Consider the following 22,898-nt stretch of genomic DNA (forward strand, 5'->3'; position numbering starts at 1 on the left):
GAGAGTCTTGCTAGTGACTGCACAGCCTTGCCTCACTTAAGTCCAATTCACTTGCAAGTCATGCTTCTCCTTCCTTATGTCGTGGTCCTATTTGAGAATGAAGGACAAACAAGAAGAACAACAACTGTGCTAGAAGTCTTTCTCTGGTCCCTGTAATGCCCTTTGCTATCACTGTAACCCTAGGATTGTTTATCTGTTGTCCTTTTCTTAATACTTGAGTTATCCACCTGCTTTCTGGTCAGTATTTCTCCTTTAAGTCAACTGAGCACACATTTATCCTACACTTGCAGAAAAGTGCTGTACCAGTCTGAAGACACAATGTTAAAAATAAAATTGTTTTTGCCCTCAAGAAGTTTTACTTACATCTACTTGGTTTGAGGGAGGGAAGGCACAGCATATATATCAGTAAGTAAATACAGAATAATTTGAGTAGGGAAAGGATACTTACTAATGAAAGGATTAGGAAAAGATCTCATTTCTTCAACTACTTCATAAGTTTCATAATTTAAAAAAAATCTCTGGGTTCTGATGTGGAAAATTATATGCAAAAGCCCAACTGTTTCTTTTCCTAGTTTTACCTGGGTTATTTGATGTATTCATAAGTCATTCTTATCTTTTATAGAAAAGAAAAACTAGACATTTGCCGATTTATAGTTGTGGATGTCTTCACCTGTTTTTTTGGGAAATGTCACCTGTATTCTTTCAATTCTTCTAAAATTCTGCCTTTTCTTTGAGGTATCTTGTAGATTGGTCCCCAAGGAATGGTATCATATCTAAAATGGTTGTTTATTTTTTTCTCTTTTATATCAATCCTTACCCTTATTCTTCACTGCATTTTTCTTTTTTAAAAAGTCCGGATTTTCTTGCAGTTTTTCCCCTTGGTTATAATTCTTCTTTACAATATGACTAAAAAAAAGGTAGGGGATTGATGGGGTAAACATTACTTGGCCAATCTCAAAAGTCTCAAATGAAATGGGAAATGAAATAATTAAGCTGCTATCATCTTTCTCAGTGAATGTCAGGATAGATAGTAAGAGTGTGAGAAGAAGCAGGAAAGTACATCAGAAAGAAAGGAAAAATAAAGAAGATAGATTTCAAGCACTGGCAAGTAAAGGAAAATAATGAAGAATAAAGTATCTTGCTGAAATTTAGCTATAGCTACAGATACATAAAATGTTTTTATAATTTTTGGAGAATTGTAAACTCTTCATTAATAAAATAAAAATAAATGAAGTTGAGTAAATAAACCATCAAAAAATCTGTTTAGGAAATTGCAAAAAAAATTACTAGGAATAATAAAGCCTGTTTCAAAGTCCTCTTCTGACTGTACAATGGCATGAAGGTGACCCTGAAAGAGTGATAGTTTGCACTATGTAGAGAGCAAGTTTTGGAAGGATAGACATATAACTGGAAAGGCTAAAATACTGGCTTGAAGTGATTTCTTCTCTACTTGTTTTCTAAGGACCAGTCTTAAATTTCAAATGCCACACCTCTCTAAGGCAATTAAAAAAAAATTTTGAGGGAGTAGAAGGTACAGTCAAGTCATGAGGACCAACTAACTATGATGTTGTAGAGTTTTAATACACATTATTAATGAGAGTATACTGCAATAAAATAATAGATCTTTGGATATCTTCAAGGTTGAAGATGACATAGATGTCATAGCATATTTTACCCAACAGGCTTCTGGGCAGGTTGAGCTTCTGTCCTAAAGAAGAATACAGAGAGGATAACATAACTAAATAAACAGCTAACCTCTTAATGTACCCTAATAAATTACTTGCATCCAGTTGGCCAACATTTCTTGGAATTTTGTAATAGCACAACAATTTATGTTGTTTTTTATATAAAATTAAGGAAGATGAAATTTAATTCAGTTTAGGAAGAATTTATTCATTCAGCATAACCTAATGGGATAGGAACTCTTTTTTCCTGTTTCATGAGCATATATCAATATGCTAGATACATTCAACTGGGGTGAGAGTGAGACAAACAATACATACACAAATAGGTAAATACAAAATACACATAAGGTAAATATGAAGTAATTACGCAGGAGTGAGTAGAGAGCTATTGCTCTGCAGAAGGGGAATCAGGAAAGGCCTCATGAAGATCATGGAGGAGTTAAAAGGTGCTAGGGGGAACTTGGTGGAGGTCAAAGAATATTCCAGATATGAATGAAAGTCTTTACGAAAGTGAGGGCTGGAATGTCATGTCTGATATACATTTTCAGTTGTAGTCTAGTTCAGCAGGAAAATAAGATGTATAAAGGTGCATAATAAAAAATCAGTCTAGAAAGGTAAGTTGACCCCAGACAGTGAAGGACTTTAAATACCAAACTGAGGAGTTTGGATTTTATTCTAAAATCTAACCTTTTGAAAAGTGAGTCAGATGACCTTATCATAGCAAATATATATTTAGTTTACACATGTAAAAGAATTAGAAAAAAATGGAAGGAAAAGCTGAACACATATATGAGTCAGGTAATAGTCTTTAGCTATTTTCTCATCAGACCCCCTTTTTGCTTCAATCAATAACATAGTAAAGTCATACTTTTCCTCCCTGTAAATAAATATCTTTTAATCTTTGATCCACTATTTTTTCAGACCACATCTGAGAATTATAATGTTTATCACCTTTTCTTCTGGCTAAAAAGAGATCATATTCCTTACTTTTGAAGTGAAGAGAAAGGTGCTGAAGATTTTTTCCAAAATCATGTGAGACTTACCTTTCCTGAATAGATGCTTCTAAGTTTTTTTCCTATTCCATTAACTTTGCATCCTCATTTAACAGTCATTGCCTTTGATATACAATTGTACTTTATGTTTACGTGTTCATCATCTTAGATACTTTTTTCAATGAGACTACTCATTTTCTGTTATTTTTAACTCTAACATAAGAAAAGTTTTAGAAAAGAATTGCGAGGAAAACTGATAAACTTACATGACATGAATGGATGCAAGCCCTGTATACTACCATTTGAATAAAAGACATTTCACCTTGTATAAAATTTCCTCTAAATCTCAATCTTTGAAAGAAAGGATGGGAATTGTGCATGATTGAATTGGGTATGTACTGCTGGAAGTTTTTCTGAACTTGGATGATTGCTTAAAAAAAAGAAAGATATTTGGATAGCATGGCTATTGTAATGATCTAAGATAGGGAACTATGAGACAAATCCTGAGTTGGACTTGAACAAATTGGGTTTGTTTGGACTTAACAGCATGAATTGGTGATTTGGCTGTTGTATTCAGAGGACCATGCAGCTGTGATATTAGGAAAAATCTGGAGAAGAATGGTTCCTTCTGACTTAGATTCATGCTTAACATTTTTGTAGAGTTTACCATGTAGAATAACCTCCCCTTAGAAAAGATTGCTACTTTCTGCTGGCACTTAATAAACATCTGTAGAATCCCATGACCTCTTGGTAAGAGGGACTTCTTGTTGCCTAGTTTGAAAATATTTATAATGGAAGGTAATTCACAGTCTTCTTTCTTTTGATAAGTAAAAAAAAATAACTACTTTAACCACTTTCTGGGAGCAGGGCTTGGTAGATTTATCAGATTTTAATGCAACACAGGTAAAATTTTCTTCATAGGATAATAGGTGAATGATATTTTTTGAAAATCAAATCTTTAAGTGATAAGGTAGTTTGTAGTTTAAAGGAATTATGCACTAATTATTTTGTATAGTTAAAAGCCCTTTCCTAATGTGATTTAGCAAACTGGAGCAATAGATAGAACAAGTGAGTACAGCTTTGTCCTGAGTTCTTCAAATAGGTATGTACTTCCTTCCTGAGGTGAGTACTTCCCATGGTGACTACAATCATTGTGCTTTACCTCATGACCCTTTCCTTGCCCATGTTGCCATTTGGCTCAGCTTCCACAATTATGGACACTGTACGTCTCCCTCTCTTCAACTTTGATGTGACTCTGATCTCATGGGATCACGAATACCCTATGGAGAGTGTTGTTGGTCATTCCCACCTTTTCTCCTGGTGCAACTGTGCTGGAGACTGTTTCTTTGTCTCTCACCACTTCCTGTTTTTTTTCCCCTTAGGAAGTATTTCTGTCTGTAGCTCTGAACAGAACCCAAAACTTTTGCATTTTGTACAATAAAAGATTTGGTATTTTTTGGGTTTTCTTAAAGCAAATCCCTCCTACGTCTTTAAAGAGAGTGGGGGGGAAGTATTGAGTTGAATATTCTTTATCTTAAATTTGAAGATACTGTAAGGTTTTCATAACTTACTTTTCATATCAATCGCTAAGTTAACAAAACTTATTTAAAGGACATTGCCAGAAGGTATGTATGTATGTATGTGATATGTGTGTTTATGGATTATATCCAACTTCAGTTATGTGAGGACTGTAGTCTGGGTCAGGATTTGAGCTTTGTTACATATTTAAGATACCTCTGATTTTTTTCCTTTAGTACTTGGGCATTTCAAATATAACAAAGTAATGACTATTCAATTTGGTAAGGATTTCCAACCACTCATATATTTGAATTTTTTGAGAAAAAAAACCTTAGTTATTAAATGACTTCATTCCTTCTCTTCAAGCTCCATTTAATGAAAGAAGGAAGAAAGAGTTTTCATTCTTCTCTGAATGGAAAATACATGTATATATATTTATCATTTCTTTATTAGCGTTCTATTTAGCTATATGTGAAAAGAAGTATTGGTATTTAATGAAACACAGACTTATTCACAAAAATCCTGAATGCTTCTAGGAAAAATAAAACCTATAGATCATAGGATTTTGAGCTGTATGATAATATCACCTTCTTGTCCATTTTACTAATGAGAACCCTGAGACCCTGAAAGATGAAGTTTTTTGCGGAAGGTTATACTAGCACTTAGCAGAGTTAGGATTCATACTTGAATGCAGCACTTTCTAGTATCTAGTATACCATATTACTCTAACCTCCTTCTATGGAGTGTGCTCATTTTCGTATATAATTCTTTTATTCCATTATGAAAAACTGTATGCATACAAACAAAAAAGCATTTAAAATGAGGAGGTAAAGAGTAGAGACAAAAGAATTAGAAGATGGTTTTATATGACACAAATGACTGAGAACATCCCTTGGCCAATTTGGGACATTTTTGAGGCTATGTGTGTCCCCAATTTCAGGATACACCTTTTTTTTTTTTTTGGTTTGTTTGTTTATATTACCCTTGATTTAAGAATTTAGAACTAGATATGAACTGATCCAAGCCCACCTACTTTTTTTAAACTTTATTAATTTATTTTTAGTTTTCAACATTCCCTTCCACAAGATTTTGAGTTCCAAAATTGTGTGTGTGTGTGTAGTGTGTGTATTCCCTGTAACTACCCTAATACTGTGAAAGGTCTCATGATTTACAAATATCATCTTTCTGGGTAGGAATGCAAACAATTCAACTTTAAGAAGTCCCTTATTATTTTTCTTTCCTGTTTATCTTTCCATGGTTTTTGATTTTTCTATTTGGAAGTCAAATTGTCTATTCAACTCTGGTCTTTCCATCAAGAATGTTTAAAACTCTTGTATTTCATTGAATATAATCCCCAGTTTTGCTGAGTAGGTAATTCTTGGTTTTAATCCTAGCTTCTTTGACCTCTGAAATGTCATATCTCAAGCCCTCTGATCCCTTAATATAGAAGCTGCTAAATCTTGTGTTATCCTGATTGTGTTTCCACAATACTTGAATTGTTTCTTTCTGACTGCTTGCAGTATTTTCTTATTGACCTGGGAACTCTGAATTTGACTACAGTATTCCTAGGAGTTTTCCTTTGGGATCTCTTTCAGGAGGTGAACAGTAGATTCTTTCAATTTCTATTTTACCCTCTGGTTCTAGAATATCAGGGCAGTTTTCTTTGATAATTTCTTGAAAGATGATGTCTAGGCTCTTTTTTTGATCATGACTTTCAGATAATCCAATAATTTTTATACTATCTCTCCTGGATCTATTTTCCAGGTTATTTGTTTTTCCAATGGAATATTTCACATTTTTCTTCTATTTTTTCATTCTTTTGGTTTAGTTTTATAATTTCTTGATTTCTTATAAAGCCATTAGCTTTTATTTCTTCCAGTCTAATTTTTAAGGTATTATTTTCTTCGGTGAACTATTGGACCTCCTTTTCCATTTGACCAATTCTACTTTTTAAGGCATTCTTCTCCTCATTGAATTTTTGGATGTCTTTTGCCATTTGGGTCAGTTTATTTTTAAGGTGTCATTTTCTTCAGCATTTTTTGGGTCTCCTTTACTAATCTATTGACTTGTTTTTCATGATTTTCTTGCATCACTCATTTCTCTTCTAAATTTTTCCTTTACTTCTCTTACTTGATTTTCAAAATCCTTTTTGAGCTCTTCCATGACCTGCAACCAGTTCATATTTTTCTTGGAGTCTTTGGATGGAGGAGCTTTGACTTTGTTGTCTTCTTCTTCTTTTATATTTTGGTATTCATTGTCACCAAAGTAAGATTCTATTGTCTAAATTTTTTTCCCACTGTTTGCCCATTTTTCCCAGTCGCTTACTTGATTTTTTAGCTCTTTATCAAGGTAAGACTCTGCTTCCCCCATGCATGCATGAGTGTGTTGGGGGGGTGAGGGAGTGGGGCTCTTCTGCTGTTCCAAGTTTCAGAGGTTTTGTGCAGCTGTTTTTAGAGATACTTCGAGGGACCTATAAATTTTCGGCTCTTCCAAGGCAGTATGATCAAAGGAGAGCTGTTTACTCCTCTCCTGGCCTGTGCTCTGTTCTGTAAGTGACTACAAATACTTTTTTCTGTCTTGGAGCTGTGAGGAGGATTCCATCTTCAAGATTGCCATAAGCTCCACCATATCAGTATTCCTCCTTGTCCTAGGACTGCCACCCTGTAGTGTGACTCAGATCAAGGCATGGGAAAGCAAGAGAATCCTGCCTCGTTGCCAACAAAGAGATCCCTACAATCCCCTTCTGATCAGCCACTCAATTGACCCATCGTCTGTGGCCTGAGAGTTCCTAAACCAGCTGCTGCCGCTGCCACCACCACCATTCTTGGGCTGGGGCCAGACTGCTCTCCTCTCTCACTAAGGTCTGGCAGACCTTTCTTACTGACCTTCTAAGTAGTCTTTGGTGTTTTTTGGTTAAGAAACCACCACAGCTGCCAGTGATTCAGTTCCCTGACACCAGCTCTGGGCCAGTCTGTGCTGGCAAGGCCCATGTTGGACTATGTTCTTCTCTCAGACTGGAGCAACCGACCTTTTCTGTTGACCTCCAGGTTGTCTTGGGATGGAAATTTGTTTTACTCCATCATTTTTTGAGTTCTGCTGTTCTTAAATTTATTTTTTCAGGTATCTGCAGGGGTTTGAGGGACAGCTCAAGCAAGTCCCTGTTTTTGCCACACCTTCTTGGCTTCATCCCCCCAAGATACACCTTTTGAAGAAAACATGAGCAGTGACCATGAAGCTTTTGACTTAAATACATATACACACACCAAGTTATACCTCCAAATAAAAGTTCTCCCATTTGAAATTGCTATTCATTCTTTGTTGTTGAAAACCAGTAATATCACAAGAATGATGTTTTTTGAGTTGTATGTGAATTGGATTTAAGTGAGGCAGAGTTGTACAAAATCCTCTGTCTTACTCTCTCTTCCAAAATCATAAAATCCAGTAGTGAGACAAAAGAGGACTGACAATATCTGGGATGCAGTGGATGACCTTGACCTGTCAAAATCAAGGTCATTTCCTAGGCCTCTGTTTGTCTGAGGCAACATCCATGCAATGACTAAAGACTAGGCAAGAATTAAGACAAAAGATAACTCAATTTACCATAATAGAAATGCCAGTCTGGGAGGGGAAGACCCACAAAGTTTCCAAAACAGAAAATGTTTGCAATTTACATTCATTCTAAGCCATTAAAACCTAAACAATGAAGCATAGAAGCTTGGGCCCCGAGTTATAGTCTCTTTGGAAGGGGACCTGTACCAATTTAATTGGTGCCAACATTATTTAGTACACTTAAGAAATAGTCTTGATGCCCTTTCTGTTGACACCTTAATCATTTATGAATGTACAGCTTCTCATTACAATTGGTCATCAAGATTACACAATATTCAGCATCCCTTTTCTTGTTCTTTTGTTTTATCTTGTGTATCTTGTTTCACTTTGTGTGGATTAATGTATATATCCTTTAAGAGCTCATACATTAAATTGTTGTCATTATTGTCCTTGGTAATGTCTATCCTTTTTCAATCCTATTGCAAAATATTATTAAGCATTTTCTGATGATCTGACTTTATTATTCTTTTACAAGATGTAATTATATATATGTCCTTTTACATAATAGATGTATTCTTGAAAAAATTAAATTACATTTTTATAGATCATATCGTACAATTAATTTACTGTGTAGTTCCTGATGTATTGAATTTGATCTGTATTCAATTGGCAGTCCTTCCTAATGCTTGGGTTAATTATCAATTAAGGCTAAGTATAATTTTGTCAAGTTGTTCATGGAGCACTTCAGTATACCAGGTAACTTATTTGTTTAATTAAATGCAGTGGGTGAAAATTTTTCTTAATATGACTAATTATTTAATGTTTCTATTTAATAAATTTTTTGTATGCTGCATTCTTAAAGAGTAACAATGTCCCTTTCCCTGCTCAGCTTCATTCATTGCATTATTGTCTACGTGATTTTCCAGATGTTCTGATTCAGATTATTCCTCTACTAAAATATTTCATGGTTTCAGCATTAGTTTGGCATTCAAGCCTTCGAATAATGGTTCCAACATATTTTTCCAAACTTACATTATTCTCCTCTCATATTAAATTCCGACCAGGTTAGACTGCTAACTTCTTTGCCTTTTCCCCTTTCTCATCTTATCTTTTCTCCAGAGTGTCTTTGTTTCACTCTGAGAGCTGTCTGCCTATTCCAACCTTATCTCCCAGTATCTATATTTTGAAATCATTCTCTTTCTTGTAGTACCAAATTTAGTTTGTTACATCTCCAGTAATACTGGTCCCTAATATTCTCCCCAAACCTGTTGAAAATGTCTTCTTTCAATTCTTAGTTACTGTTCCTCTCCTTGCCTCTTATTTTCTAATTGGTATTAATTTTTTATTTGTTATATCCCTTACTAAATTATGAGAGAAAAGCTTGTATCATCTTTGCAATTTCAGGATGAAATAAGTGACTTTCACATAGTAGATGCTTAGAATTAATAGTTGAATCCAATTGAACCTTTATTGTGACAACCATTAAACTGTAACTTAGGAATATTATTTATAACAATATAACACCATAAAATTCAACATTAGTAAATTACTGGGGAAATCACAAAAGGCAAGTGCAAACATTGCTAATTTTTAGAAACCCTATTTTGTATTTATTATATAGAAGAAAATGCTTTGGGTCATGATTTTGTCAAAATAATCACTCTGTAATTTATTTTGACTGACAGAAATCTTGCCATGAAATATATAGATTTCTAGCCTACTGATGTAATGAAATCAGAATCTTTTGAAGTCTTAAATAATGTTGCTTTTTAAACTTTGCTCAAGGGGTTTTTATAGGCAGCAGTGAGGTGGCACAGTTGATAGAGCACAGGCCTTGAAATTAGGAAGACCCAAGTCTGAATCCTATATTGGGAAATTCTCAAGCATTCCTTGGCTGTGTGACCTTTGGCAAATTGCTTAATTTCTTTTTTCCTATATTTCCTCATATGTAAAATGAGGATAATAATCAGTACCTGCCTCACAGGGTTATTAAGAGGATCAAATAAGTTAAAGTATATAAAGTGTTTTGCAAAAACAATATTATATATAAATACTAGCTACTTTTATTATTGTAGTGGAATCAGGGTTTAAAAAGAGGTGGTGATGCACTTTTCCTTAATTCCAATAATAAACTCTCATTATAAAGGATAATTTTTTCCAACTGGATGAGAGAGGGGACGTATTTACAGAATAGCTGGTATTTCAAATTGTTGCTTTTGTAAGTAGTTATTTAATAATTTACTCTTTTCCACATTGTTGATCTTTTAATTTCTTATTCCTTTTACTGTATGACCTATTTACAGGGTCTTAAGAATGAATCAATTTTATCATTGTGGTCATGTTTTAAACCTGCTCTCCTTGTCTGACAAAGGCATCTTTGAAGAATTCCCAGATAGTAAATTTCCATTTAAGATTTGTTTGATTGTCATTAAAGAGAAGAAATATTAGAAGTAAGTCATAAGAAAAAGAAAACATGGAAGTGTGGTAGAAAGTATTATTTAAAGTAATAGTCATACTTTAAATCCAGTCATCACCATTGTCTGAAGACTACTGCCTCTCCTTTTGTTGAAACTGGTGTTGTTCCCCAGCCCAATATTCAAGCTGTCCTTGTCAGGATTGGTGGGTTTTGTTTTAATTTGCTTTGTTTTTTTAATTATTTTGCTTTGCATGTACCTGGGCACATGTTTTTCACAATTAAACAATTTTATATTTTCTGATCTGTGATACTACCTCTTTGGAGAGATTACCTCTTTGCTATTGTAAGGTAGGTAGCATCTTCCTTTGGTCTTGTTTTATGTTTTGTTTTGTACACTGCTACTCATGCTCAATGACTTAGCACCCCTTTCGAATGCTGTGCTTGACTCCTGGGCTTTATCTAAGTTTACAAGAATAATGATGCCTTTTCACCTCTAGCATTCCAGTGAGGTGCGTGATGTCATAGGGGAAAAGAAGAATCATTAAAAATAGAGAAAACAGGACAGAAACTCCCATACTTTCGCTTTCTGAAAGGGGAAAGGTCATCATTTCATTTAGCTGGTGATTGTCTGATGGATTTTGGCATCACCTGACTGCTTTGCTCTTGTTTTGACAGCTTTAAGTGACAGAGAATGTCACTCTTTTCTTATTATTTAATGGCATCCTGGCAGTGCTTACTGTGAAAACTTAACTGCTGTTGCCCTTTTGGTCTTTGCCTTGACCTAGAAACCTGCTATTTCAATGGTGCCTTGATATTCTTGGTTGGCAGCACATAGTAACAATGGCTCTTTTAGAGCAGGGGTCCAGCGTTAATTCCAATCACACTTCTCTTTTGTGTGATTTGATGACAGGTAATAATACCCTTTTCATGGATACTTTTGTGTTTGTTTCAGCAAATATCACCAAAAGTAAGTTAAAGAATGGGTTAATGTGGGTTTCCTTGGATTGTGAACATTAGGTAGCCTTTTTTTCGTATAGCACAGTACTACAGAAGTCAAGAGTATAAGTGGTCTGAAAATGAGCAATAGGCATATTGTACCCATTAAACATTTCTTGATCTCTGAAAATAAAACCGTTTAAAACCATTTGTATCAACTCTTATTGATTTTAAGTCAGAAAATCAAAAGAGCTGTTTATTTAAATACCCCTGTAGGATACATTCTTTAATTACAAGTTGTAAAAATAAAGGTAAGTAACAAATAAGTGAATATTATGACATCTGTGATGTTTATTTTGTTAAGGATTCATGGCTTTTATGAGCACATAAATGAAAATGACCTCACTATAGTAACACAGACCAAAACCTGTAGGAGTGTAGAAACATTGCAGATGTATTAGCACTTCAGAGTAGTCTCAAGGGATACCTCTTTTGTGCAGAATTGATCACTTACTTGTGTGCTTTGAATAATATTTTAGTTTCTTAAAATACAGTTATTTTCATGAAGGAAATTTGATAAAATAACTTATTTCTCTTATAATTTTAAGAATCTTATTTTTGTCCATTTCTACCTTTGTTACTCAATATATTTTCATCCGTATCTTCCATGATTATCTTTTAAGAATTCTTTTTTTCCCCTGAGGTCCATTAGCTCTTAGTTTGATTAGCAAGTAGTTTTATTTTCAATTGATCACCTTTTGAGGTTAGATTCAATCATCAGTGTCTGTTTCCCCTCAGTGAAAGGATAATAATGTTAAATAATTTGGTTGTCTCATTGGGCTCTACTCTTTGCCTCATGGACTCTGTCATTTCTCTAACTTCCATCATTGGTCTTTATCTTTTGTTGATTTCTGGATAGCATCTCCAGACCTGATCTTCTTTCCTGCCATTTCCTAGGTGTTTTTATGAAATCATTATCTTCAGTAGTTGTCATAGCATCTCTGGTCTGAAGTATTTATGTTCAAGTTACTAGGATCTTTAAATAATCATCCACCTATATCCCAGTCATGCCTATTCCTATTATACTTTAAAGTTATTTTTTAACAAGTATAAGCTACATCTAGAGATACAATTCTTTTAAAATTTTATAATGTTTATTAAAGACCTAATTTTGTTATTCCAAATTCCAAATTGCACTTGTCTTCACCAACTATCTAGATATTTGAGAAGAATAAGCTTTCAGTTCTTTTAAGAATGATCTGCTAATTGTTTAGTTTATTTCTTTTTATGTGACCTATTGACATTGAGTAACTAAGCTAAGGGAGGATGAATGTTTACAGATATATTCACTGTATATACACACATACACACATAAAATAGTAATGATAACTAATATTTATATAGTGCTGTATGCTTTAAAATTATCTCTTATTACAATTATTATCCTCATAACAAGCCTTCAAAGTAGGTGCTATTATAATTTCCATTTTACAGATGAGGAAACTGAAACAAACAGGTTGAGTTGCCCAAGGTAACACAACTAATAAGTGTCTGAGGTAGGATTTGATCTCAGGTCTTCTTGAATCCAGACCCAGGGCTCTATCTACTACACCACATATATCTTACGTTTTAATATGTTCATCTGCCAACCTTCCGCTACTGTCATGCAGAACTTTAGAAGGGGACTGTATAAATGATGAACTTGGCTTTCATTCACTGTTTTCTTAATTTAAAAAAAAAATCCCACTAACCCCTGAAACTTTTGGATTTTTTTCCCTTCATTTATATTTAAGGTAAATATCTGTTTATTTAAAATATTGTATTATCTGTATTATGTACAATAAATTATACATACACAATTTGAATGAATTTATTATCTTATTTATGCAGATTCTCTCTGCAGTTGTGCTTTTTTGCAACTTACCCACACCTTCTCATCTTGTGTGACTCCTGTTTAGGGACTTCTCATACATACTCCATAGAGATTCCCTTGAATACCTAGAAATCTTCCTAGAAGTCATCAGCATTTTGTGTGAACCAGAACTACATTGGAGCTGTTGATTTGTTATCCTTTGCTTTTATTATGTCAACCTCATATTCTGACCATTTATTTCCTGGAGAATAACTTTTATGCTACTCCTTGCCATTTTTATTATGTATTCTTTTACAGACATACACACACACTGTATATATGGCTTTGTAGTGACAGCACATTGTTTATGCTACAAGAAACCATCCTTTCTAAGTATTCTCAATTAAATCAAATAGGTTACATAACTTAACTGCATTTGGTAATTCATATTATAAAGATTTATAAAACAGTTTTCAGCTTTGATCATACAATAAAGACCATTTGTTCAGTGAAATGTACTTTTTGTGTAAGAGAACATTTTTAATGGTATTAAATTACATGTTCTTGCTAAAGGCAACTACAGAGAAGAGAATATAAACTTGGGTGATTTCAAGGGTAAGGTCAATCAGTGAAAGTTACAACAGTAAAACTCATATGTTAGAATTAACTTGTTTAGAAAAGGTGATTGGTCGTATTTTATGCTTATCTATGATATTTCTTGTAACCTAAAATTAGAACGAAACATTTCTTGAGAATTACACAGAATTACAGAATTGTGATATGTTAACAAACCAATTAGCTTTCATTAGTTATAGTATTCTGCTGCGCTATCTATTTCTCCTGGCCCTAAGTGACTGAATTAAAAGAAAATGCGTGTTTATATTGTGTATCATTACTCTTAGAGATATAGCTTTGTGAATTACACTTACTGTGTTGACAAAGTTTTTTCCCTTTTGCCTGAACATTTTTATGTAATGCCAATAACAAAAAGTTTTCATTCCTTTACAATTAAATTACTAGCAATATGTTATAGTTTATTTTTTGTAATTAATTTTAGTTTTCAACATTCACTTCCAAAAGATTTTGAGTCTTAAATTCTCACCCTTTCTCTCTTCTCCCCTCTCCCCAAGACAGCACACAGTCTGATATAGGCTCTACATGTACATTCATATTAAACATTTTCACATATGTCATGATATAAAGAAGAATTAGAACCAAGGGGAGAAACCCTGAGAAAAAAGAAAGAAAACAAAACAGCAAAAGAAAAAGAGCAAAGAGTAATCTTCCATCTGCATTCAGACTCCAAATTTCTTTCTTTGGATGTGGATAGCATTTTCCATCATGAGTCTTTTGGAGTTGTCTTGGATCGATGCATTTTGGAAAAGCCCTAAGTCTATCAAAGTTAGTCATGGCACAATGTGCCTATGATTGTGTAATGCTCTCCTGGTTCTGCTCATTTTACTCAACATCAGTTCATATAAGTCTTTCCAGGTTTTTCTGAAGTCTGCCTGCTTATCATTTCTTATAGCATAACTGTTTTCCATTACATTTGCATACCACAACTTGTTCAGCTATTTCCCAATTGATGGACATCCCCTCAATTTCAATTCTTTGCCACCCCAAAAAGAACTCTATAAATAGTTTTGTACATGTAGGTCCTTTTCCTGTTTTTATAATCTCTTTGGGATACAGACTTAGAAGTGATATTGCTGGGTGAAAGGATATGCATGGTTTTAAAGACCTTTGGGCATAGTTCCAAATTGTTCTCCAGAATGTTTAGTTCAGTTCACAACTCCACCAGCAATGAATTAGTGTTACAGTTTTCTCACATCTTCTCCAGCATTTATCATCTTCCTGTTTTGTCATGTTAGCCAATGTTATAGGCGTGATGTGGTACCTCAGAGTTGTTTTGATTTGTGTTTCTCTAATCAATAGTGATTTAAAGCATTTTTTCATATAACTATAGATAGCTTTAATTTCTTCATTTGAAAACTGCCTGTTCATATCCTTTGACCATTTATCAATTGGAAATGACTTGTATTCTTACAAATTTGACTCAGTTCTCTGTATATTTTAGAAATGGGTCCTTTATCAGAAATACTGGCTATAAAAATTCTTTCCCAGCTTTCTACTTCCTTTCTAATTAATCTTGGTTGCATCGGCTTTGTTTTTGCAAAAAACTTTTCAATTGAGTATTATCAAAGTCACCTATTTCGCATGACATGGTTTTCTTTATCTCTTGCTTGGTCATGAATTCTTCCCTTCTCCATAGATTTGACAGATAATCTATTCCTTGCTCTCCTAGTTTGCTTATAGTATCAGCCTTTATATCTAAATCATGTACCCATTTTGACTTTTTCTTGGTATAGGGCATAAGATGTTGGTCTATGCCTAGTTTCTGTCATACTATTTTCAAATTTTCCCAGCAGTTTTTCTCAAATAGTCAGTTCTTGTCCCAGAAGCTAATCTTTGGATTTATCAAGTAATAGATTACTATAATCATTGAGTACTGTGTCTTCTGTACCTAACCTATTTCCACTGACCTGTTACTCTATTTCTTAGCCAGTACCAAGTAGTTTTGATGATTGCTGCTTTATGATACAGTTTAAGATCTGGTACAGCTAGGCTACCTTCCCTTGCATTTCTTTTCATTAATTCCCTTGATATTCTGGACCTTTTGTTCTTTCAGATGAATCTTGTTATTGTTTTTTCTAGCTCTGTAAAATGACTTTTTGGTAGTTTGATTGGTTTGGCATTCATTTAGGTAAATTCATTCAGGTAGAATTGTCATTTTTATTATATTAGCGTGGCCTACTCATTAGCAACTGATATTTTTCCAGTTATTTAGATCTGAATTTATTTGTGTGAAGTTTTTTGTAATTGTGTTTAATAAAAGTGTTTTGTAATTTTGACAGCCAAATATTTTCTAATGTCTGCAGTAACATTAAATGAAATTTCTCATTCTCTCTCTTGCTGTTGGGCTTTGTTAGTAATATTTTATATATGCGTATACACACACACATATGTATGTATGTATAACGCCAGTGATTTATGTGGGTTTATTTTATATCCTGCCACTTTGCTCAAATGCTGCAATGTATTTTGACCCTTAAAAAAAGAACGAAAATTTCTTCTTGGACTAATAATGTAGAAGATAATTTTAAGGTTTCTTGGAACTTTTGATTGATTTTCACATTATGTGGTTATTCTTTATCACAATGGATATGCCTGATGTGTTGGAAAAGTGTCCTGTAGATAGACCTCTTGATGCTTTATATAAGCATGTGAGCTACCTCTCAGTTATCTAACTCTCCTACTACATGACCAGCCTGCTTTCTTTTCCAGTCATACATCTCTTTGATGATATACTTCTGTACAGTTATTCACTGGTGATATGCCTCTCCCTATTCATATCCATCATGTACCTCTCCATTGCCCTTTAGGAAATCCATGACTTGTTGTAATGTTTCATGAGTAGTAGGCATACAGCATCACAAAAAGAGCATAAGTGTTAAAAAGGACTTTTGTTTCAGGGAGAAGCTAAGAGTCTTTAAAAGCAATACATAATTTCCCAAAAGCAGTCAAGCCCACTATCTGCCTCTTATTAAATTTTGGTCCCTAGCTTTTCATCTATCCATGGTATCTGTCTCAAATGTATTTGTTTGAGAGCAACTCTTGATATGCAATATATCCAGTATATGCATATTATATCCTGGGAAATAGATGTTGTGGTATTTTTTTTTTTAAGCACCTGATTTTCCTGTGTGTATAATCACTGGGTGATTATGGATCACATTTAGGACTCTTTATAGCATCCTAAGTCAATGCAATCAGCATCAAAACAGGAGTATCTGCAGGACTTCATCATTTTTAAGAAATCCATTTTCTGTTTTGATTCTGCTCTGAACATCCTCAATGACAATGATGTAGATTATTAATGAGCATTTGTCTACTTATTTTATACCTGCTTTGATATTAATAATCATAGGATTATAGAACAAAATTCTCTCTTGTTACATCTCTCAAATAAACTTACAAGATTTTTCTATGTACCTGTGAGACACCTTGCTAAAGAGGATCCTTTAAAGTGACGTTTTTCCAATCAAATAAATGGTATTTTTATAGTCATCAAACAATAAACACAGTATACTTTGTACCTTTTGATCAGTTGTTTCAAGATATAATTTGAAGGGGTGGAGAGGGAGGGAGGTAAAGAAGTTGGAACTCAAAGTGTTAGGATCAACTGTCGAGTAATGTTCTTGCCACTAGGAAATAAGATACAGGTAAAGGGGTATAGAAAGCTATCTGGCCCTACAGGACAAAAGAGAAGACGGAGACAAGGGCAGAGAGGGATGATAGAAGAGAGAGCAGATTGGTCATAGGGGCAATTAGAATGCTTGGTGTTTGGAGAGGGGAGGGGATAAAAGGGGAGAAAATTTGTAACCCAAAATTTTGTGGAAATGAATGTTAAAAGTTAAATAAATAAATTTAATTATAAAAAAATAAAATAAAACGTAAAAACAAAACAAAAAAAAAGATATAATTTGATGCAGTTTTTTTCCCCCCAAAGCTTGCCAAAGTTCTTCATAAACTTAAATCAGTGATGCTATTAAGATGTGCAGATTATTCTAGTAGATTTTGTAGAGATGAGGAAGCAGGAATATGGGTCAATAGTGGGTGATATTTTTTCAAGTTAGTTTTTTGAGTGGGTAGAATAATAATAGTCCATGATTTTTTCTAAGGATTTGGTATCCTGACTTTATGGTAAGCCTTCTTTACACTAAAATATGTTGCCCTTACTATTTTCATCCAGATCTCTTATCAGAGAAAATGTATTGAATGGATACAATTTATTCTCTTACTTAAATGGCATAGAAATCATTCTGACTTGGAGGAAGTACTTTAATGGGGTTCAAATACTTATTTCCAGAAATATAACTTGGGTGTATGTTTTCAAAGTAAAATATTTTTTAACAGTTACTTTGGAGAAGTGTTTGTATACCAGCTGTACTTAATTAGGAAGTTCATGTTCAAAGGTGTTTAGAAGAGATTCAAAATTAATCAAAAATAATCTTTTTTTTTCCATTTAAATTATTTTCTGTTAATAAAAATTGGTCAAAATTTTTTTGCCCATGAGTTATTGGGTTGAGGTTGAGCCAGACATGCATATTTTAGTGGAAACTTTTTTTAATGGTTGCGTTTTGGATGGGGGAAAGTGCTTTTTTATTTTTATAAATGGTCTAAGAGGAGGGGTATTTTTTTTTTTTTTGCAGGTTGTTAGATTTCCATTTTCCATATGCTCAGGATATTGCTTGAACATATCAAAGAATGAGGTTTACTGCAAGCAGAAAGAGAATTGAAACAGACCAAACAAAGTGGAGGTCGGAAAAATGAATGAGTACTAAGCATAAGACTCTAGCTTTTCAGACAAGCCATACATTCATTCCTGAGGGTCTCTGCAGCCTGGCTGGCTTAGGAGTTTTCACCAGTATAGCTTGCTTATCAAAGCACTTTATCTGTGGGAAGGGATGTGGGTTAACCACTTCACTCAGCTCTAACTTCCCAGCTAGCAGTCTGTCAGCAAACAGCTGTTTTTCAATATGTACACTGTATACTGCCCAGCCAATCTTGAGGTCCTGACAAAAACATCATTGTGCTGAGGGGGTTGTTCAGGCTTAGGTCTTTTTTAAAATCTTCAATGAAAACTGTTAAACACAACTTGAGGCTTAATTTATAAGGGTGTTGTTTTTTTTTTACTCAGCCAATAGTCCCCTCCCCTTTTTATTTTTAAGGTTCAAAGTTCACATTAAAGGTAAAATTTCCTATAATAAGGGATGCTGTGGGGATGGATGATCCAATGATGATCATTATAAAGTATTATTTATTGCTTATGTTTATAAGCAATAAATTATTCATTTTCCTATTCATTTTCCTTTTTTCTATTTGCCTTTTTCTAACCCGTTTTTATTTCAAAAACTTTTGTAGAGCAAAATTCAAAGAAGATCAATTTAATCTTCATAAGAAGTCTACAGATATGTACAGTTTTGATATTATATCATAGACAACATGCCATTAATATATTGTGTACCATAGATAACAGATATTAAGGAAGAACGCTGTTAAACACCAAGTATGAGAATATATGCTTTATCATCATTAAGATGCTCATTAATTCTGTTGGACTAGATTATTAGATTTCTGGATTACTAGAGAACAGTAGGAGCAGACATACCATCCTGCTATAGAATGATCAGATAATTAAAGCATTACTTTTATTTACATGAACAATTAATTTTTAAGTCAATGAATGTATTTCAGAAACTAAACACTTATGAAAGACATTCTCAATACTATACAGTGCTGATACGTTTATATCTTTTTCCAGACATACTAGTTATATCATCTTTTTACCCTTCAAGACTTTACTCACAAGTGTCAATTTTTATTACAAATGCCATCTTTTAGATCTCAATTAAATCTCCTTGATTTCCTTCATTGCCTTTAATGTGAGAACTGAGGTTTAATTTGGTTTTCATGAAGCTCACAAATGCTATATTAAATTAAACCTGGGTAAAGAGTAATTCATATGGTTTTTTTTTCCCCTTTGGTGGGGTGGGGTGGGCAATAAATTAAAGGCCTAAGACACTCTCACCATCGCCCAAACAAATCGGCCTAACACTTAAGGTTATTATTTGGACTTTTGGGTCCTGTGGGCATCATATTTTCCTGACTGCCTATGGAATATAGAGCAGAGTATTAGGGAAATTCACCAATATAAATGAGACCAGCTGGACATGAAAAGAGATTAAGAAAAATAGATATTGTAGGAATTGTAAAAAGTTCCTGAAGGAAATTCCTTAGCTCTTGTGAGACAATTGCCCTGGATCTTTTCATTCTACATATTTGTAACCCCAGACCCTAGGACAATACCTGGCACAAGGTAAGCATTTAATTAATACTTGTTGATTTGTTGATTGTTCATGTATAGCCTGAATCAGAATAGCCTAAGGAACTGATTGTGATCCTTGCTAAGAAGCAATGCCTTAAAGACTTAGACTCTAAAAACAATTCATGATTTAAGTCAATGTTTCTTTAGTAATTCAAGTCTGTAATCTCTATTCATGTGGTAGAGAAATATGATAGAGTTGACTTACAGTTTAGTTTCCACCTTTAAATCAGAACTTTGTTCCACTTCCTATGTGTGAGGAAAATAATTTCTGAATAATTATAGTAATAATGAATTGATCATATATACTCATTTAGCTCTATACTGATAACATCATCATTATCAGTTGTATCACCATAAAAGAATCTTGAAATAGACTCTGTCTCTTCCCCTCAAAACTTATGATGTAAGTTGCTGATATAAATAAACAAAAGGACAATTGAAAATGTCAATAATTTGGATATTAATGGCCATCTTTGCTGTGTTCTTAATGCTCTTTTTAAAGAGGTATGTGCCCTTTTATGTTTTGGATAGTTGCACTTTTTTACAAGTATTCTAGGAATAGTTTGAGAAAAGTAGTAAAGCATTTGCTTCAATGACTAAATTGTAGATTGTAGAAATTAAGGAAATTTATTATCTTCACAGTCAGGATTCTGGAGGTGATAGAAATGCATATATTGAAATTGTCAAACATGAGTGCATAAGTGAGGATGAAGAGAGCAACTGTGACCCAGGTGTTGCACTCCTTATAGTGGGAAGACTGACTGGAGTCTTGTAGATCGTGATCACAATGATTTGAGCAGGATGATGTCGCTGTGTAGAGTGAACATCACAGGAGAAGTTATTAAGCAGTGGTGACAGAGGGAAGGATCTCCAAGGAGAGAGGACACCAGGAATATTATTATTTCTTGTTGTGGCCTGGTAATGTGGGCAATATGAGAGAAAGAAAAACCACCTCTGGAGATAGCAACCATTAATGCAGTGTTTTCCAGAGGAATTCAGCTTTCCATGAGTTAAAGAAGATGGAAAATGTGTGTGTTAGTGATCAGGCAAGGGTTTCAGAAGATGCAATGGAAAAGGTAATTTGAGTTGCTCAAGACTGGGATTTGGTAGTTTGAAGGTGAATTGGGATGAGGGAACAGGAAATGATTGCAGATGAAAGGATAGAGGGTTTGCCCTGGGAAATGAGGATTCTGAGTCATTAGTGTTAGGGGAATAGGAAGTGCAAATTTTCCAGCCATGGGTTTGAAGACCTACCATTTGTTTGGGCCTTCTATCTGCCAGGCATCTGTGAAAATGAAGGCTGGCATTGGTGCATGTTTGTTCTCCAAATGCTGAGGAATTAGAGCTTGTATCAGACTCCTGGGTCCTCAGCAACCTCAGTGAATTTACACTATCTCTGGAGCCAGATTCCAAGACTATAGACATACTCTGAAGAAACCCTACATGTGGAGACAGTAAATATATGTGTGCTGATTTAAATTATAGATGTGTTAATTATTCATTTTCATAGGATGGAACACTTTGCTTGAATTATAATGTAAGGTAGCAATTTTTTGTTTCTACATGATGCTTTCTAACTTTTTGATTGTGTTATAATGTTTTCCTCTACATGGAGTGACTGACACTGTTTAACCACAGATTTTATTTTTGTTTTTCTATATGAAACCAAAGTATTCAAAGGAGGACAGTTTTTTTCTCATTGATTTAAATTTTTTTTTTCCTTTCTCTATAATTTTCTCATTTCTAATTAGACTGTCAAGGCAGTAAAATAGTGAGTTAGCTAATTGAAGGACTGTCTCATAACAAATTCTTTTCCAAGTTCTCCCCTTTTCTTGACTTGTGACATTTAAACTCACTAAGTATTTTTTTTAATGAATAGGAATAACTATCACTTTATAAGAATATGTTAAGTACAACTTGCAAAGCCTTTTAAAACTTATAAAGGAAAAATCAGTTGTGTTTATATGATCAGCGTATACTAATACAATCTCCTTACAATCTAGTTAGCTTTATTCTTCTTTAGCTAAACTTTTACAGCCTAGCCAGCCATTTGGCATATACATAGATATTTATATACGATTGGTTATTCAGGTCATTAGATGAGTTAAGAGTAGTGATCTGGAGTAGGCCTATCACAAATATTATCTCATTTGATTCTCACAGCAGCCCTTTAGTTATTATTTTACAGTGAGAAAACTAAGGCAAACAGAGGTAAACAACTTGCCCAGGTTCATGCAGTTAGTGTCTGAAGCTGATTGGAACTCACAGTATTATGACTCTTAGAACTATCCATTGTGTCATCTACTGTCTCGGGTTTATTAAGAACCATACAATATGATTTCTTGCCTGGATTATATGATGGCAGTGGTATCCTGTCTTTAGATCCTTAGCAACTATAGTTCTTTTTTATAACTCCATATTTTCATTTACAATGTTTGATTATAAAATTCTGTTATTTTTATTTAGCTAATTCATTTAGTACAGTTAGACATGTTGTCATATCACTTAGTTTAATAGCAATACAAAAACAAATTTTTGTTTCATTCACATAAAGTGTTATTTTCTTATTAAATTGATCATTTTAATTTCAAAGACTAGTGGAACTATAGTGTATTGTGCAAATTTATACACATTTTGAGTTAGAAATAAATAGAAGCAAATCTAGCTCTGCTTCTTCTCCTTCTCTCCCTCTCTTCTTCTTTCTCCTTCTTTCTCTCTTCTTTTCCTTTCTTCTTCCACTTCAGTTTCTCATTTACCTTTTCCCTTTCCCAGTCTTCTTTGCCTTTCTTTTTCTCCTTCACTTTATCCTCCTCTTCACCTTTTCTCTTAACCTTTTTTCCTTCTCTTCACTTCCATCTTCAACTTTTCCTTCTCCCCTTCCTCTTATCTCCTCTCCTTATCTTTGTATCCCAATCCTTTTCTGTAGCAAATACTAAATAAATAATTACTGAATTGAATTGATTTGCTGCACCTAGAGACAAATATGCTGCTGGCCCTTTAT

General features: G+C 33.8%; 1 protein-coding gene and 1 long non-coding RNA gene across 4 annotated transcripts in view; both read left to right on the forward strand.

The window, feature by feature from the left end:
• The window catches only part of GMDS (GDP-mannose 4,6-dehydratase), a 761,839-nt gene that overhangs the window by 227,120 nt on the left and 511,821 nt on the right, over nucleotides 1-22,898 (forward strand). The gene's annotated exons all lie outside the window — the stretch shown is intronic.
• LOC140502845 (uncharacterized) overlaps nucleotides 1-22,898 on the forward strand; it is a 67,087-nt gene that overhangs the window by 20,803 nt on the left and 23,386 nt on the right. Inside the window, exon 1 of the long non-coding RNA XR_011966592.1 lies at nucleotides 1-20,973. This exon is cut by the window's left edge and continues 20,803 nt beyond it. This is a non-coding gene — a long non-coding RNA (uncharacterized lncRNA). The remainder of the gene's footprint in view (nucleotides 20,974-22,898) is intronic.

This window comes from Notamacropus eugenii, chromosome 4, assembly GCF_028372415.1.
Source record: "Notamacropus eugenii isolate mMacEug1 chromosome 4, mMacEug1.pri_v2, whole genome shotgun sequence".
Taxonomy (NCBI): domain Eukaryota; kingdom Metazoa; phylum Chordata; class Mammalia; order Diprotodontia; family Macropodidae; genus Notamacropus; species Notamacropus eugenii.